Consider the following 16,360-nt stretch of genomic DNA (forward strand, 5'->3'; position numbering starts at 1 on the left):
CAAGAAATAGAGGCTAAAAGTTATGAAAGGTGAAGAAATGGATTAAAAATAACTCCATTAAAAATAAATCCATCACAAGGAATCATACTACTGACTATTAGGAACATAGTTTTACCATAATATCTATCTATTCACTTTTTATATATGTGAATGTTTATTTATCCATCCCTTTATTTAAGGTTTACTGAGCACTCTGGAGAACATATAGATTAATATGAAGTTGTATGTTCTAATAAACATGTAGCAGAACAGCTTTCTTCTTTGTTCATTATATTCTTAATATTTTTTAGTGTTTCCTACACCTGTATGTCCCCATATTTCATTCTAAGCTATATGGGCATTAAGGACAGTAGTCCATTTTTTGACTAATTAAATCATTAGATTTTTAATAACAGTGACCAAAGTGTGTCTAAAATATAACTTGCACTTCTGCTCAGTTCTTTTTCAAAGATACTTGGTCTTATTTCATGCTCTTTTTGTTGATTCATATCTTAGTTTATCTCTTTAGTAATCTAGTAATGTAAAACATATCTATGTCGTGGTGTTTTTAAAGTGGTACCATCATTTTCAATTCTTTGGAAGTGAATCTTAATTTTTCTATTTTACTTACCATCTCTCCTTCCATGGTTTTTCTTTGGTCATTTTTTTTTCCTAAGTGATATTATTAGTGCTTCTTCAATGTCAGCTTCTTAAGGTGTAGTTGAGTGGCTACAACCTGGCAATCACTTGCCAAATCGAGGACAAATATTCTGCCTTGCGTTAGATTCAAAAGGGCCTAGACCCAAGTATAAGACCCAGTTAGGCCTCTCTAGCAGTAGCACTTTTCTGGTATCAACTTCATTATTTGTTCAAAAGCTGTGCATTTCCATTTATTTTTTCTGAAAAATGTATTCAAATGTTGATTTAAAATTTTTGTCATAAATCACTAGATATTTCTATATGTTCACAGAGAGGCAAATATACAACAGATACAATAATCACTTTTCTTGCCAAAGTACCTATACCTGTGCACTTTTATTAATATATATATTTTTTGAGCTATCTCCAATAGGTTAAACACTGCTGGTAATTAAGTTGGGGTCTTATGTATATACTACTCTTACAACCATTTGAGGGCAGAATTAAAGTAATTCAAGAAAAAAGGAGTTACCACCCCAAAGCCCTGATATATAATTTATTAAATGTATTTCATGGCACCTGGAGGCAAATATATAATTATAAATCCTTTATGTATCAGTTTCCTAAGTTCTCTATTATGAGATTTGCTTTGATATTTCCAGACCAATGGAGTACTATACAAGTTAGTAGTGGTAAAGAGTTAATGAAGTTGCTATAGGTAACTTGGCATTACTCAGTTAACTTAGACATCAGACTACTCTGGTTTATTGATCACAAAGAGAAATGCAGACTGTAACACAATTATTCCTTAAAAAGGAATGTATAAATATGTGTGTATACATATATTAACATACAGGCTTAAGAGATACAATGGAATAGTCTTAAACTTGCATTAATTTGGGGGGGCTTTGGAAATATTGAAGAAATATTGTATTTGATAGTAAGACTATTATAACTTTTGTTCCATTGCTCTCATTATAGAACTTTCCTTCAATTCAGCTTCAAATTCTATCCAATCTTCAGTAATACGGTGCTTATTTAGAAGCAATGATATCTATCATATCATTAAACTAAGTACTACATAGTCAAATTACGAGATGATTCAAGTCAAGTACACTGACAGTTAATTGTAATTTTCTTCTAAGTAAGAATATTCTTTTTTCCTCTCTGTCTACTTTCCCACAAGTTTAGGCAAGATTAAAGTCTCCAAAAAAACACTCAAAAAGCTAATTGGAAGAATTATAAAATAAGCCAAATCCAACATTCATATTAAGTTAGAAGTAGTCAAATCTTTCCACCTAGAGAAAAGATTAGAGGCTAAATAGAAGGATTTTGAAGGGCTCTTGTCACCAGAATGCCCTCAAGTCCCAAGGACCAAGGCTGGATCCATGTATGGAGGTCTGAATGCAAAACCTTAACAAAAAATATGTCTTACCTCATAAGAAGAACTTCTACATCTTTTGACACTTACACATTTTATACAACTCTAAATGCTTTTGATGCTAAGAAAAGGTTCAAGCTGAATTAAAGGGCTTTTTCTTCCTCAAATCTGGAGAAAGAATAAGTATTAGATTAAGCAGTTAACAATGACTGAAATAAGTACATAAGTAACAGTGATTTGGATTTCTTTAACTCTCAGTTGAGCTATGCATAATTTTACAAATTTAGTAGTTAGAATGTCACTGAGATATTTTTTAAAGTCTTAAATAGAAAAACTGTCATTGAAAAGAATGCTATAGGTGTTTAACTTGGTTCATCACATTTTTTGCATATTATTTCTGAATAATTTTCACTCATCACATCTATTAGTCTTCTGGTTTCTGAAATAAAAATTATTCTAGTAACTCATGTATGCATATGCAATTAATAAACTTGAACAAATCATGACTTCTTTGAGTGGTGTTTTTTCTATCTGTAAAAGAATAATGTCAGTATCTGCATCAAAGAGTTATTATGAAAATAAAAGTGGGATAGTGTAGGGGGTACCACTTTATAAACTGCAAAAGCCATTAAAGTAGTAGACTTAAAAATTGCATCTTAAAAGATAAATTTCTAGAGTAAAATAATATGTCAAATGAGTGGTCAGATGTTAACCACTAGACATGAATTTGCCTTTTTCAGGTCCCTGAACTAGTTGGAAGCAGAGAAGAGGAAGGGATCTTATAAAGTGTCTCTAACAACTCATACCTCATTAAAATCATCAGAAGTGACACAAGGAGGTAGTCCTCCTCAAAAGTTTCCAAGAGAAAGAGATTGTTGAATAGACACTTGAAGGCAAGCAGAAGTTTGCTAAACAGAAAACAGAGGGAGAAATGGAGTTTCACAGAAGAAAAACAAACTCATAGGAAAACGAATGGAAAAACCAAATGACTTACTGTAATGGATTCGGAGTTGTTGAGTGCAGAAAGGAGGGTGGAAACCTGTGAACAATGAGATTAGAAAGGTAGGCAGGAGGCCAATCACAAAGAAGCTCATAGATAATACATGGAAATTTATACAGTACCTGTAGGGTGAATTTAAACAAGGGAGTGACATGACTTTTAACTTATGTAAAGATCACTTTAACTGCAAAGTATGGATACTGGATTGAGGGGGAGAATTAGAAGCAGGAAGAAAAAGGATTTGGAAGAGTTTTGGCAATAAACAACAAAGGCATGATCTTAGATAGTGGCAACAGAGACAATATATTTGTGTTGGTTTCCTGAAAAGTGAAGGAAAAAGAAAAGGCTCTGTTTGGCAAGCCTTCATGACTAAATGATGCCATTCAAAAACAGGGAATATAATAGTAAAAATGAATATGTGATAAATATACTGTAATCATTGGAATTACTTTTTGGCGGATAGTGACAGAAGACCCAAGTAATGTGACTTTAACAAGACAGGAGTTTGTCTCACATAAAGTCCAATCAAATGTCCATGGCTGGTTGAGTTCCTCACAGTTCTGCAAATGTCTACTGGGCCTATTTGCTCTAGAATCCCATTTAAGTCCAGTGTTTCCTTATTTCTTTTCTTTTCTTTCTTTTTTTTTTTTTGAGACAGAGTCTCGCTCTGTTGCCCGGGCTAGAGTGAGTGCCATGGCGTCAGCCTAGCTCACAGCAACCTCAAACTCCTGGACTCAAGCTATCCTCCTGCCTCAGCCTCCCGAGTAGCTGGGACTACAGGCATGCACCACCATGCCCGGCTAATTTTTTTCTGTATATATTTTTAGTTGGCCAGATAATTTCTTTCTATTTTTAGTAGAGACAGGGTCTTGCTCTTGCTCAGGCTGGTCTTGAACTCCTGACCTCGAGTGATCCACCCACCTCGGCCTCCCAGAGTGCTAGGATTACAGGCGTGAGCCACCGCGCCCGGCCCTTATTTATTTTCTTCTTAGAGGATCTGTCCAGTTCTATCAGTGGGGTGTTGAAGTCCCCAGTAATTATAATGGTGCACTTTATCGCTTTGTTTAGATCTAGGAGAGTAGACTTTATGAATCTGGGTGTATCTGGGTTGGGTGCACAAATATTTAAGATTGTTACGCCTTCTTGATGAATTGTTTCCTCTACCACTATATAATGACCCTGTTTGTCTTTCTTTATTATTGTTGATTTGAAGTTCATATTATATGATATGAGAATGGCTACCACTGTTTTCGTTTGATTTTCATTTACATGGAATATTTTTTTTTTCCATCCTTTCACCTTGAGATCGAATGAGTTCTTGTAAGTTATATGTGTTTCCTGGAGACAGCAGATACTTGGCTTGTATTTTTTTTATCCATTCAGCCAAGCTATATCTCTCGAATGGGGAATTCAAGCAGTTCACATTTATTGAAAGAATTGACAGGTGGGATGCATTTCTGTTCATTCTGTTGGGTAGAACCTTACTGCTTTTTTTTACTTCTTAAACTATTATTTTGCATGGGCTCTGAACTTTAGTTTTCAGGAAATTTTACACTGGTGGGCTTCTATCATGATGATCAACATATAATGCAGATCTGAGTACTTACTGGAGGGCAGGTCTGATCTTGACAAATTCCCTCAGTGTTTGCTTGTCTGAAAAAGTATTTATTTCACCCTCATATAAGAAACTTAGTTTTGAAGGATTGAAAATTCTAGGCTGGCCATTATTCTATTTAAGAAGACTGAAGATGGGGCCCCAATTTCTTCTGGCCTGTAAGGTCTTCAGAAGTCTGTAGTTAGTTAGCCTAATGGGTTTCCCTTGTAAGTTACCTCGTGTTTACTTCTTATGGCTTGCAGAAATTTCTCCTTCCTGTTAATATTGGCTGCACTGATGACTATGTCTCATGGTGATTGCCTCTTTATGATGAATCTCCCAAATGTTTGTTCAGCTTCTTGTATCTGGATATTTAAATTTCTAGCAAGATCAGGGAAGTTTTCCTCAAAAAAGTTTTCTAACCCTTGTGTGTTTTCTTCTTGACCCTCAGGGATGCCTATAATTCTTATGTTTGGCCTCTTTAAATAATCCCATATTTCTTATACACTTTGTTCCTGCCTCTTAATTCTCTTTTTTTTAAATCTTTGACTGACTTAATTCAAAGGTGTTGTCTTCAAACTCTGAGATTTTTTTCTTTTGCCTGGTCCAGTTTATTCTTAAGACTTTCCACTGTGTTTTATATTTCTTTAAATTAATTTTTCATTTCCAGAAGTTCTATTTGATTTTTTTAATAATTACATTTCTTTAGTGAATTTTTCATTCATTTCCTGATTTTTTTTTTTGTGGTTTCCTTGTGTTGTTTTTCCATTTTGTCTTATATTTCATTGAGCTTACTTATAATCCATATTTGGAATTCTTTATCTGTCATTTCAATATTCTGATTTTGATTCATTTCCATTGCTAGAGAATTGATGTTCCCTTTTGGGGGTAAACTTTTGCCCTGATTCTTCATATTTCCAGATTTCTTTTGCTGATTCCTTCTGATCTGGGGTAGCCATCATTTCTTATTTGTGGATTTTCTTTTGTTTAGATAGAACTTTTTCCACTGCCTCACTTTTATGGATGTGTTTATAGCATATGTTGGTTAAGAACCTTTGGCTTTGCTTGTGTGTGCTTTGATGGCTGCCTAGGCTCTGGGTGGATGCCTTGCTTCTAGATATCCTTGGTGTGGTGGTTTTCCCAGTTGCTAGTTGTTTGTAGACTGTAGGACTGGTGAGCTATGTGAGTGGGCTGATTCCCTGCCTCTCTTTGATGAGAGAGGATGGAGGTCCTTTAAATTCTTTCTCTTTCCCCAGCCCCATGGTCTTCTTAACAGTGTGAGTTGTAATGGGTCATTCAGTTTAATCTCTGAAGCAGTAGGTGGTGCTTGTGGGTGTGAATCAACCTCACCCTATATGATTGAGTCAGTAAATGCTGTAAAGGGTGTGCAAATTGACTTCCCTGTCAATAGGTGGCACGTACTGGAAGGAACAAACTGAAATGTTCTTTTTGGTTCTTATGACTGGCTCTAGTCCCTCAGGAAAAGCACTGGAAAGCCCCAGGTGGTAGGTGAGGCCCTGGAACTTCAAGTTAGTCCTTATTCTCTGTCACAGCAGGGGTGGGTGGGGAAGTTTGGCTAGGTGGTGCTGGGTTGTGTGAGCTTGACCTCTGGCTCCACAAAAGCTTGGCAAGGTATCTGGTTCAGCAGTGGTTGAAGGTCTGCTTCCAGCTTCTGGGCAAAGTCACCAGGGATGGGCTGACATTGCGCCACCCAACCAGCAAGTCTGCTTGTGGAGGTGAGGCAATCTGAGAGTTACAATCTGGCAGTCTGGAGTGGGCCTCACTTCTCTCCAACCTTCCCTGCTCTGCAGTTTTACCCTGGTGTCTGCTGGCAGGCAGGAGCTCTAGCCAGCCAAGCTCTCCTGTGACTGTGATGTGGGCTGGGAGATTCCCTGCCCAGGAACCTGGCCTGAGCTGAGACCACAGGCCTCCTGTGGGGGGAAGAGGGCCCTCAAGCATGCCACAGCTAGGCCCCACACTGCACTCTCCCCCCATTTGCCCACGTGGGCTCCCTTGCCTCCGGAGACTAATTCACAAATCTCCCCTCCTTGCCCCTGAGCAATGTGATAGAGATTTGGGGGTATGGGATATGGCCTGAAGGCCCATCCTGGGACCCTGAAGATCAATCCTTGACCATGCCAGGGAGAAGTGTTCTGGTCCCAAATTGCCCACAGGGTGCCCACTCAGGTTTTATGTCCCTTCCCCTCGGTGTGTAACTCGCTGTGATGGAGTCGCTGGGAAATTAGCACCAGGAAGGGCTGGGGGGCAGGGAGGTCACAGTTTGAGCACCCCTCAGTCTTCTGCAGGATGCTAAGAGGAAAGGTCTGAGTCCCACTCTCTGCCGAAGTCTCAATGTGATGGCTCAATTTTCTCTCTTCACAGCCATGGGTGGGGAAGTGGAAGGAGATGAAAAAAGTCTCAGTGGAGGAAAGATAACACTCTCATCATGTCTGTTCCTCACTCCAGGAGGCCAGCCTCCCAGAATGTCCAGGCACTGGAGTCACGCAGATCACCTGGGACCCACTGGACCCCTGTGGCTCCTGCAGTCTGGGCCAGAGTTGGGGAATGTCTGTGTGGGAGCAAACAAGATGAAACCTGAGGAGTTGAAGCCCCCTGGGGAGGAAAAGGGCACATGGTGGGTAGAGAAACAATATGGTCCCTGTTGTCCTGGCTATGGTCTGTAGAGATCGGAGGCTCCTCAGAGGGGCCGGGAGCCCTGTCCATAAGAAGCTCCCAGCTCACTGGTGGCAGCAGCCTCTGGTTCATGTGGGCAGAAAGTCTCTCCAGCAGCTTGCAAACCAGTGAACTGTCAGAGATGTGAGGGTGAGAAACAAACCCCTTCAGGTACCCCTCTCACTGGACTCCAAGTCTCTTGGGGTTTGATCTCTGACAATTCCTTGTTCTTTCCTATTCTGCTCCACAGTTTCTTCCCATGGAGTGTCCTGAAGGTTCTCTAGACTTTATTCTTGTTGGTTATGTGCCCAGAAATATTTTTGATATTTTATTACTGAGGAAAAAGGGACAACTAGCTATCTCTGACACAGCTAATAAGTTCAGTAGAGTTTGATACCTTGTGAAGACTAGCACAAGATTTCACGAAGGTGGCTGAACATACAGGTCCAGAAGTCTGAAAAGAGATCTGAAATGACAATTACAATGTATGTGGTGGTTGGAGGAATGTGAGAAAAAGATCACAAAGAAAATGTGTGCAGAGTGGAAGTGGGCTGTTGATAAAGCCAGAGAAATATCTACTGATCAATTTCTTTGAAATTCTCTATCAATTTCTGGGTTTCTGTTCTCTGTTAGTTCTCTCAGTTTAAATTTTTTTTTCTGAAATCCTATTTTGCTTGTTGAGAGTGGTTGTCCCAAAACTTTCAGTACTTTGCTCTCTAATCTTCTTCAATTACATTCATTCTGGTAATGTGTATACTCAAGTGGATTTAACTACCACCAATATGCTGATGACTCTCCAATTCACATCCCCTTTGCTATGATCCTCTCTTCAGAGGATATGTAACATCTGTCTAGGATATTTCTATTCAGATCCCTCATCCACATCTGAAATCTAATATGCCTTTTAAAAATCCTTCTTCATTTTTCTCTCAGCACATAGCATCACTCCCCTGAACTATTTGTAGACCCATGATCAATTCTTCAGTCTTTATGCTTCAAATAATTGTAATATTTTCTTAGATGTTATTTTTTTATCTTCCTAAACAAGTTAAAATTCTCTGTGGAAAGAATTTGAACTCTTAATTTCTTTGGAGCCTTTTACTGTGTTGAATACATAGTGTACTATACAAAATACATATTGATAACTATGAAATAAAATGACACAAACATGGACCCTAAGACGTGATATAAAAAAGTAATATTTAGAAATTTTTCATTTGAAAACACTGAAATTTAATAGTAGAGGTAGCATAATATGTATCTCCCAACTACTGGTTTTGTTTTTCAATAAATTGGTATGTGATAAATATGTACCTTATAAGAATTATGTTCATATAGGAAAATGGTGCTTGGTATCGCTGGCAAGAGCAACTGCATCACACTAATACCTTATTTGGAATTAATATTCATACTAGGCCGGGCGCGGTGGCTCACGCCTGTAATCCTAGCACTCTGGGAGGCCGAGGCGGGTGGATCGCTGGAGGTCAGGAGTTCGAGACCAGCCTGAGCAAGAGCGAGACCCCATCTCTACTAAAAATAGAAAGAAATTATATGGACAACTAAAATATATATATACAAAAAATTAGCCGGGCATGGTGGCGCATGCCTGTAGTCCCAGCTACTCGGGAGGCTGAGGCAGTAGGATCACTTAAGCCCAGGAGTTTGAGGTTGCTGTGAGCTAGGCTGACGCCACGGCACTCACTCTAGCCCGGACAACAGAGTGAGACTCTGTCTCAAAAAAAAAAAAAAAAAAATATTCATACTAATTAATTTTATATCCATATAAAAATTTTTTGCACTAGTCCATCTCTTAAACATGTGCTGAACATAAGTCACTACATAAAGGCCTAGGAAGAAGCCCTAAATATAAGTACTTATCTTGTGTTTAAGGAGCTTTCAGTATGAATAAGAATACAAGGCACATGGACATGAGATACAATCTTAGTTTGTACACATAATAAGTGAGGAAACAATTTGATGGAAAGAGTAACCTCTGTGAATTAGGAAAGACTGCACCAAGAATCTGAGGCAGAGGCTGGGTGTGGTGGCTCACGCCTGTAATCCTAGCACTCTGGGAGGCCAAGGCAGGATGATGGCTTGAGATTAGGAGTTCGAGACCAGCCTGAGCAAGAGCGAGACCCTGTCTCTACTGAAAAAAAAAAAAAAATAGAAAAAAATTATCAAGACAACTAAAAATATGTATAGAAAAATTAAGCTGGGCATGGTGGCACATGCCTATAGTCCCAGCTACTTGGGAGGCTGAGGCAGTAGGATCGCTTGAGCCCAGGAGTTTGAGATTGCTGTGAGCTAGGCTGAAGCCACGGCACTCTAGCCCGGGCAACAGAGCAAGACTCTGTCTCAAAAAAAAAAAAAAAAAAAAAAGAATCTGAGGTAGGATCTAAATTCTAAAAATTCTGTGTCAGAGGCATTAAAAAAAAAAGAGAGATTCCAAGAGGGACAAACAATGAAGATGTGAACACTGAAAAGGAAACCAGTACTGTGAAAGTGACTAAGTTAACACAAGGCAGTCATGTCTGACCTTCTCTTTATCCATTTTTTTCCAAGAAAAACAGTTTTTACAATTTTAGTACTTTCATCATTCAATCAATAACTATATCTCTTTGCAAGAGGACAGAACTTTGTCTTTCAGATTCTGTAGGGATTTTGCAAATACAACATATTGTCCATTTACAACTTTTCTTCAATATATATTAATATGCTGCTACATCATTTGTAATAAAAATTAGTACATTAAATTTTATAAATAGTTTCTTTCCCTTATCATATAGCATCAGAGAAAATATTGATGACACATGTGAAATACAGTGAGCACACATCAAAAATAGTTAATTATATAAAAGGCAATGCAAAGTAATGACTACTTTTTTAAATACAAAAATTAAAGATAGTGTCAGGCAAATTTCATTATTAATTAATACCACATGACTGTATGGCAAAATCAGCTACTCATGTGGAACATCTATTAACTTTAGCAGGTGTTATGCATAACTAGCTGAGGGCAGATTCTAGTCCACTGAGTACAAGTATAACTCTTAAACTGATAAGCCCAAGTGGAATGCCTTGCCATATTAAAAGGGATTTATCAAAATTAATTAGAAATTTCCTAAGAGGGCTCCAGAGTCCAAAAGATTGTTTTCTTCATCCGCAGTTAAACTAAACTATACGGACATAAAATATAGCATTTTTTTATAAAAATGCAAAACTCATTTTCAAACAGTAATATATTTCTACTTATATTTGGCCATAAAGTTCTCCAGAGCTAATCTCAGTTGAAAGTTACTGTTTTATTTTTGAAACTTTGAATGTTTCATTTTGTCAGTGGCAGTTGTTGCATGAATTCCTAACAAATTTCAGCACCCAACATTTTAGCTTTGCTCCTTAGAATTATTCAAGTGTTTTGGTCAAACATGAAAGTAGGGCTAGCAATCAGAGTTGAGTGGCCTTTGTTATTGTTCACATCCCACATTTAGTCCAGAAAAACACTAACACAATTCACTAAAATAGATAGGTGTATGAGAGAAGAAAAATATGATAAGAAAATATAGGTTTTATCTATAAAAGGCATACCTAGTAAATAGTTGCTTGTAGTATCATTAAATCCCTTCTCTTTACACAATTTGTTACAATTTTTCAAATGTTCTATCCTATTTATTTCTATCACTGGGAGTTAATATATTTATGTTAGATAATTTTCATAGGAACTTGGGATCAATAAAATAAATATAATACATAATCCACGTTTTCTGGAAGTTTAAAAATAGCTGGGAAAATAAGACATGTATGAGGACAACTGGATTTTGATGTTTATTATAAATATATTGTGAGACACAGAAAAAAACTCTATAATTATAGAAGTCGTATGCATGTAGATGTATGAAATCTTAATTTTATTTGCCCTGGTATAATTAAATTGCATTAATTTAAAGACAATCTTTACTATTTGTTATTTCACAAATTTTGTTCACTTTCATATTATTTATCCAGATTATATTAGTAGAATAATTTAAGGATAGTTATTTTAAATCTGAGTTTAAAAATAATAGATTAAATAGCACCTTTAAATATTGCAGGCATTTTTCCTAGTGATTATAAATTTAGGTTATAGAAAATAATTATAATCTAGTTTTTATTCGACCATCTTCATTTAGTGTAATATCTTTAGCGATTCTATGCTTTAATGCTAAATTATTTTTCAGCTGAAGGGAAAAGTTGAGCTATTCTGTTAATGATAAAACAACTATGATTATTTTGCATTTTTAGAAAGTGCATACAAATCTTTTAATCTCTGCCTACACCCATCAGAACAATTGCCTTCCAATGTAATTATATTCAAAATGCAAGCCAGATAATAAGTATCTTGGAATTTAACTTGATAAATATTCATTTGCCTTATAGGGAAAGGAGATGAACATTCTCATATAATTAGCTGCATATTTTTAAACCATGCTTTCATTGAGTTTTTTGAGGTATATTTTATGTATGCAAATCTGCTAATTTATAAGGTAAAGGAGGTAAGGAGGATGGAAAAAGTGAGGAATCAGAAATATCCATTCCCAATCTGCCCTCCTTTCTGGGGAATAGGTTTCCTAATTATAAGAGAGAAATTATTTCTTCCTCCCAACTCAGATTCATTGTTTTATTGAACCTAAGCCAGTCAGAGCCCTTAATTATAAAACCAGATTTATCTTTCTTAGTCGTTTTAGAGAATCCTTGCTTTTAATTTTATTTTTCTTTTAACCCTACAGCAGAGAATGAAGACCTAGTACGAAAAGACTGCTCCAAACTTGGGTAATGACACAAGGGTCACACAGCTTTGCAGTCCCCACAGCAGGAGCAGTTACGCCAAGATCTGCAGGGAGACAAAATCATGCACCATCCAACTCAGCACATGACCACTGAAACACAGATTTGTTCTTTCCAGTGGGTTGAAGCCTTGACACATGGTCATTCATACTTATATCTTTAACGTGTATATGCATATTATCACAGGTGATGCCCCAAACACCCCTGTGATGTTCTTATGCCTTTTTGCAGATAAAGATGCTGAGATCAGATGACTGGCCTAAGAACCCACAACAGGCAGAATAGAACTGAGACTCCAATTCCAGTGTTTTCCAATATCTTCTCTCTCTAGAACTACTGCTCTGAAATATTTTGTGAGAGAATTGATTTGACAAACATTGCATTTGCAATTGATCAATTTCTGATGAAATTATGAAAAAATGATTTCATGGGGAGGAAATGAATTATTTTCTTTCCAATATCTGTATCCTCCATCTTCCATGAACTTTATAATTGCCTGAATTTGCTGTACTAATTTTCTGTTGCATTAGTCCCCGGGTTTTATTTTGCTTTCGCTTCAGAGTTATGGTTTACGATGTGTATAGCATCACAAAAATTTGATTAGAGTTATCATAAGGTAGATCAACAGACATGATGCACACAAGTATTACAATGTTTATGCCTAAAGTATATTTTAAGAATTGTATCAGTTATTAAAACAATAAAAACAGGAATGATACATGTATATATTATTGATTAGTTTTAGTTCTAAAATTATAATTTAAAGAATGTGTATCGTGAGGGTATTTTACAAAGCTCTTTTATTTGAAGAAACAGAGTTTTACTCTGGAAGCTTAAATACTCTCCAGCCTCAGTGAAAAGAGAAATAGCCCCCAAAACAAGATTCCTCTCTCCTATTATGAAGCATCTGATTTTAGAGGATTGCACTCTCAAATTCCAAGCTTAAGCTTAGAGATGGTCGGCTTTTACTTTTAATGAAAAAATCCTTAGAAGGCTTGTTTGTAGTGGCAGTAAAAAACAGATTGCACTAAAAGTATTTTATTCCTGCAGAGCTGAGATCAGCACATGCATTACTCTATCCATCTATCCAGAAAATGATATGTCATACTCTGTACTGCAACTTAATAACATTCCCCACTTCCCTCCCCTCCGCCCCTACTCCCACCCTCCTCTTTCTGTGAAACCCTCAGCACCTGGGCAGGTTTCATGCTCCTTTTTATCTAACTCTGAAGTTACTATGCTTTGGTCAGACCCCTTGGAGCCTAATGAGCCTGTGGAGGAACTGCGATACCAGGTTGAGATAAATGGAAATATTTTCAGACCAGGAGTTCCAGGCAGAGTAAATGCTGAAAACGAACAAAAGAGTCTTTAAGTTGACAATCTTCAGGGTGGGAAAGAATACGCTTGAAGGGTGAGATTTCATTTCTACTACTTGGATTTGCTTCATTTTCTCTGACATTTTCGCACAGTCTGCAGTGACATCTGGTTGTTGCAGTGGTAACAATGGTTCCTGAACTGATCAGTGGAATTGCACAAGCCAGGCACTGCTTTCATTCACTTTCAAGTAACCCAGCTGGAGTCAGGCAGCCCTTAAGAGAGTGCTGTTATTATAATTATTATTACCGTTACCTTATCTTTAAAGTCCTTTCTTTCAAATGCCATACACAGAAAACAAAAGCTGAATGCCATCTGGAGCAGAATGATGTAGAAAGCTTTATTTATTTATTTATTCATTTATACATTTAAACTTTGTGTAAGCATTTACATTTCTGACATAACACTTTTTGAGTTATTTGTTCTTACACCATTTAGTATTCATTTCGGGGAAATTTGACAGGCAGAAAGGAACAGAGGAAGAAAATCATTCCAAATTCCACCACCCAGAGATAGCCACTCTTAACAGTTTTTATTTTATTTCTAGCCTTTAAAAGCTTTGAAGCAAATATTATTTTTCAACTTGGACTTTTTATTTAAAGAAATATATTTAAAACTTCTCTAGTATGTAGGTTATTTAACATATTTCATAAAGTGTAGGATTTTTGAAGCTATTAAATAGGATACTAATTAAAATAATATCAGGAGGATTTCTTAATAATGCATTTTTACCTATAAGGCAATCTTCTAGCACTGATAACAATTCTCTATTGCTTTGCAGTTTTGTGTGCTATTTTATGCTAGCTAAGATAAAATGTTCATCTCTCTTTTCCTTCCTTATGATAATGCCACATAAGACTATATTAAATAATCCTTATATCATTACATTAATACCAAGCTGAAACAGCCTTCAAACAACCTGACTTCCTTGACACCTACCAGCTATTCTATTTCTTTTTCTTGCTTCCCTCTCACAAAATGGCAGTATTCTGTATGTGTGAAAAGAAGGATTCTGTAAACAATTTGAGAAGCTCATAAACAGGATGCTTAATCTATTTTTGGCAATAGGATCTCTGTATGCTTATGGAATTTTTTTTTTTTAATAGACATATGAAATCTCTAAGCTGATGATGGAAAGGGCCCCTGTGTGAACACCCAGCTGGCTGTGGCAGGCCCCATCTGCGTGGTTTACTGTAATTTCCAGACGGAAGGTTCCAATACCTGTGACCAGCTATGGATTAAGCTGGGCAGACAAAAATGATCGGTGGGTTAGGGACTCCTACAAAGATAGCAGTCCTACGTATATTCTTCAGGAATCGTCATCATTCTGAACACACCAGAGCCACTCTTCCCTGAAGGTTCAGCATTTTCTGTTCTCTCTTCTTGAAGCACTTTTCTCAGAGGTTCACATGGCTACTCCTTCACCTCCTTCAGACCTCTGCTCAAGTGTCACCTTCTCAACAAGGTCTTCCCAGCACCCCTATGTAAAATTTCAACCCCCCTCTGCTATGTCACATCCTATCAACCATCCTTATATCCTTATATGTTTCTCCTAATCATTTAAACCTGTTTAAGTTATACTATAATTATTTATCATATTTTTTTCCAGAAATACCTCTAAGGGAAAAGATTTCTTTCTATTTTGTTCAGTGCTATATGCTCAAAGCTTAGAAAAGTTTCTGACAAATGTAATAGCCACTCAGTAAAGAGTTTTATATTGACTGAATAAGTAAAGTGGATGCCATGCCTCATATAGAGGAGATGTGAATGCAAATCTACAGTTGAGTTGATAATATTGCTGCAAAAGTGCACAATATAAATTTTCCTCTTTATTTTTTAGTAGAATTGAGAATAGCCAAAGAATTAGCAGTACCAATTGTCATATGCTATTTTTATAAGTCTTATAAAAAATTCTAAAAGATTATCCATGTCTTGTCATTGACTTTTAAAGACCAAGACATATATTTGGGTTCAGTAACCCAGAATAACTGGTACTTTAAAGTAATTTTAATGTAAATTTCCAGTATTTATCCTAATATTTATTGTGTATCCTATCTTCAAATACACATTACTAATTTAGCACACAAAAGAACTACTGTCTTCTCCCTAAAATTGAAGTGTTGGTAGCCAGTACAGTCATTTAATTTCATTATCATCAGATAAATCATAGGAATCAAAATAACTAACAGTGATTATGAAATAACAGCTAACCAGAATTTAATGTTCTGATATACTGTTCATTGTGCTAAACACTTCACATTTATCCACTTTTGTAATATACACAACAGCATACCACATTAGGTGGTTCTATTACTATCCACATTTCACAGCTGAGGAAACTGGAGTTGAAAGAAATTAAATAACTTCCCCTAAATTACCAAAATACACAAGAGGGAGACTGATGAGTTGAGAATTCCTTAAATTTACACTAGCTCACTAAGAACTATATTAAGTAATTAATATTCATTAATTTATTTAACACAACCATCATCCCTAAAATGTAGGTATATACCAGATGAAACTGAGATTTTGGAGGGATTCATTAATTTGCACAAAATGACATAGATGGGTCTGCTTTAAGTCTGTGCTCTTTGTATTGCACCACACTAACTCTAAAGGGAAAGGAAGATATCTGACACAGTCATCGTTCTGTGAATTGTCTTTGGCAAAGCTCTCTAACCTTACCCTACTTGAGTTTCCCTACCGTGTTGTGACGTGACACTAGTGCTATTGAAATATCAGCAGGGAACATAATCCCAGCCTTTCACAATTGCAGTAAAATGTTCATATGTGTGAAGACACTATCTCAGGAGCAAGTGTCTTGTTTCCATTTCACAAGAGGGGTGCCCAAAAGTCACCATTCCATTCCTAACCTGCAGAGAGAAAAGAAATACAT

This window comes from Eulemur rufifrons, chromosome 7, assembly GCF_041146395.1.
Source record: "Eulemur rufifrons isolate Redbay chromosome 7, OSU_ERuf_1, whole genome shotgun sequence".
In the NCBI taxonomy this organism is placed as follows: domain Eukaryota; kingdom Metazoa; phylum Chordata; class Mammalia; order Primates; family Lemuridae; genus Eulemur; species Eulemur rufifrons.